A 3,886-nucleotide genomic window follows, 5' to 3' on the forward strand; every position below is an offset into this window, starting at 1 on the left:
GAGTCCTCCCTCAGGCATGGGTGCGTGTGTTTGTCCTTAGGATAATTTAGATTAAGTAGTGTGTAAGCTTCAGGACTGATGACCTTAGTAGTTAAGTCCCATAAGATTTCTCATACATTTTAACATTTGAATTTGAACCATATTTCGTTATGTCTTTTGTTTTCATTAATAAAAGGTTTTGTCACAGTGATCAAATGGGGGCCCTGTTGCTTCCGGCTTTGGCAACGAGTATAGCTGTAAGTTGTAAGCAGCCTGCTCAGCTGCAGGGAGGCATGTTGAAAGAAACAGTGAATTAAGAATTAAGAAAACTGGAATTAGAGCTATAAATGCAAGAACATAGCTTAGCACTGGGAAATTACTAATACTTTTTTTCACCATCTTGAGAACAATGGTTTTAAACAACTGTCCAGAATGGACTAGTAAATTCTCTACTACTGCAGACACATCAATGATATATTAATTTTATTTTAAAGAACACAAAATGAAATAAACTTCTTCCACTCGTAATGCAATAACTTTCCATAAAAATATCGCATTTATAATCACACATAAACAGCATAATGAAATAAACTCTCTAGATCCTGAAATCAAAGGAAATAGACGAATGCACCAATTCAGTGTCAATTAAAAACAGACAATACCAGAATGGGTAGCGCACAGTGGCTCTTGTCATCAAAATCAGAAACATATTTCTGAACCTGTATTGAGAGAATAATATGGTATCCGTTGAGCAAAGAAAGCAGGACATCTGAATTAAGGACCTTAAGGAGAGTAGCAAAAAACAGTGTTAACAGCCTGCCTAATTCGACTGAATTTGTACCAGGAAACTACACACTAATGAAAAGAAAGAAAAATATACCATTAATACAACAAAGACAAATTATACATACTGTAACTGGGCATTTGATTCTAAAGCATTATTTCAGGGCGAAAAACACTAAGTAAATTACTTTGTCTCTCTTAACAACTTGTGGGCAGGGTGGGTTCCTCCTTGGCCTGAGTATGAGGTAGAATGAAACAGCATTTTACATAAGCTAACTTTTATTGAAAGATTTGTACAATGGTTTTCTTACTCGATTATTCTGGCTGGGAGAGCAGCAGCTGTGTCGCTTGCGAAGCCTCTGCTGCATGAGCGGCGGCGTCTGATTACGCCTGGCGGTGGGTATCTCGTGTCGCTGTTTCGCCCAGTTGACTGGAGACGCGCATCGTGAGATGGCCCGTTTAATTATTGAGAACGAAGTCATGAATCGGATGGTGATACCTTGGATGTGGCGTCCCAGTGTTTCTCTTCTCTATGCGGCCGCGTGTGACAGTGTTGTGCATCGGCCAGCGGAGCGGCGCGGCGGAGGAAGGCCAGTGTCCTGGACTCGAACAACGGACTCCAGCTTGCCAGTCATTGGCTGTCAGATCTTCATCACCAGCTCGCAGGTGACTGCTGATGTGAGGCCGTCCTTCCCGTCCCCACGAGTCACCCGGGTACGTAAAAATCAGTCTGCCAGGAAGTTTCACCTTCTAACTTTTGTCTTCTGGCGGCGAGGCTGCTGCTTGCTATTCCATTACAGTGGGGACTTGGTGCTTCTGTGTTCAATGTAATCTCTTCCTGCATGACGGTCTTCAACACCGAAACTGAACTGAAAACTACTCTGTCGGGCCCACTGCGTCTCGCATATTTATTTACTTCAGTTCAATGGAGGTGAACGACTTCACGGTCATTGCCTCTTCTGTCACGTTGAAAAGCTTCTCGAAGAGTCTTCTTAACGTCGGTCACTGGCTCTTGGAATGTAGGCGAGGGCCTTTGATCACATGGGACAAATGAGAAACACATGAACCGGTTGGGCGATGCCCTGACGGCTGAATTGACAGCATCTGCTTATGTGTGGAGGGCGATGGCATCTCCTGAACGTGCTGAATTCACGGTCATTGCCTCTTCTGCTCTGCCCACTGTTTGCCAGTGTGTAACTCTTCTAAACTGAACTAAGTTTTTCATCTACACTCCTGGAAATTGAAATAAGAACACCGTGAATTCATTGTCCCAGGAAGGGGAAACTTTATTGACACATTCCTGGGGTCAGATACATCACATGATCACACTGACAGAACCACAGGCACATAGACACAGGCAACAGAGCATGCACAATGTCGGCACTAGTACAGTGTATATCCACCTTTCGCAGCAATGCAGGCTGCTATTCTCCCATGGAGACGATCGTAGAGATGCTGGATGTAGTCCTGTGGAACGGCTTGCCATGCCATTTCCACCTGGCGCCTCAGTTGGACCAGCGTTCGTGCTGGACGTGCAGACCGCGTGAGACGACGCTTCATCCAGTCCCAAACATGCTCAATGGGGGACAGATCCGGAGATCTTGCTGGCCAGGGTAGTTGACTTACACCTTCTAGAGCACGTTGGGTGGCACGGGATACATACGGACTTGCATTGTCCTGTTGGAACAGCAAGTTCCCTTGCCGGTCTAGGAATGGTAGAACGATGGGTTCGATGACGGTTTGGATGTACCGTGCACTATTCAGTGTCCCCTCGACGATCACCAGTGGTGTACGGCCAGTGTAGGAGATCGCTCCCCACACCATGATGCCGGGTGTTGGCCCTGTGTGCCTCGGTCGTATGCAGTCCTGATTGTGGCGCTCACCTGCACGGCGCCAAACACGCATACGACCATCATTGGCACCAAGGCAGAACCGACTCTCATCGCTGAAGACGACACGACTCCATTCGTCCCTCCATTCACGCCTGCCGCGACACCACTGGAGGCGGGCTGCACGATGTTGGGGCGTGAGCGGAAGACGGCCTAACGGTGTGCGGGACCGTAGCCCAGCTTCATGGAGACGGTTGCGAATGGTCCTCGCCGATACCCCAGGAGCAACAGTGTCCCTAATTTGCTGGGAAGTGGCGGTGCGGTCCCCTACGGCACTGCGTAGGATCCTACGGTCTTGGCGTGCATCCGTGCGTCGCTGCGGTCCGGTCCCAGGTCGACGGGCACGTGCACCTTCCGCCGACCACTGGCGACAACATCGATGTACTGTGGAGACCTCACGCCCCACGTGTTGAGCAATTCGGCGGTACGTCCACCCGGCCTCCCGCATGCCCGCTATACGCCCTCGCTCAAAGTCCGTCAACTGCACATACGGTTCACGTCCACGCTGTCGCGGCATGCTACCAGTGTTAAAGACTGCGATGGAGCTCCGTATGCCACGGCAAACTGGCTGACACTGACGACGGCGGTGCACAAATGCTGCGCAGCTAGCGCCGTCCGACGGCCAACACCGCGGTTCCCGGTGTGTCCGCTGTGCCGTGCGTGTGATCATTGCTTGTACAGCCCTCTCGCAGTGTCCGGAGCAAGTATGGTGGGTCTGACACACCGGTGTCAATGTGTTCTTTTTTCCATTTCCAGGAGTGTATTTTCTAATTCTACTTCACTTCACATTGATTCCACTAATTTATTTACCTATCTTAAGTACCACACAACATAATTCATTACCATGTCACACAGGGAAAAATTTCAAATAAAGTCAGACTTGAACTTCATAATGAATCCCAAAAACAACGGTCAGGGTACACAACACACTTTGATCACATATTTCTTGTAACATACAAGAACCATATTAATTTGCTCCTTCCGGTGTTTGTAAGTAAAACTGCGATAATGTGAGAAAATTTACTTAGAAGAACTTGGACAAAATTTTGAAACAAAATTTAAGGAACGTCTTAATATGTTTGGCAGTGACACACTTGAAGAACAAGATCACATGGTCAACGACATAGCAAAATAAAAATCAGTCCTACATACTGCTGTATAAGGCAGCTTACTATATACTTAATTTGGAGGAAATAGAAATTTTCTCACATGTAATGGAACATCCAGCCATTATT

This window comes from Schistocerca americana, chromosome 7 (genome assembly GCF_021461395.2).
Source record: "Schistocerca americana isolate TAMUIC-IGC-003095 chromosome 7, iqSchAmer2.1, whole genome shotgun sequence".
In the NCBI taxonomy this organism is placed as follows: domain Eukaryota; kingdom Metazoa; phylum Arthropoda; class Insecta; order Orthoptera; family Acrididae; genus Schistocerca; species Schistocerca americana.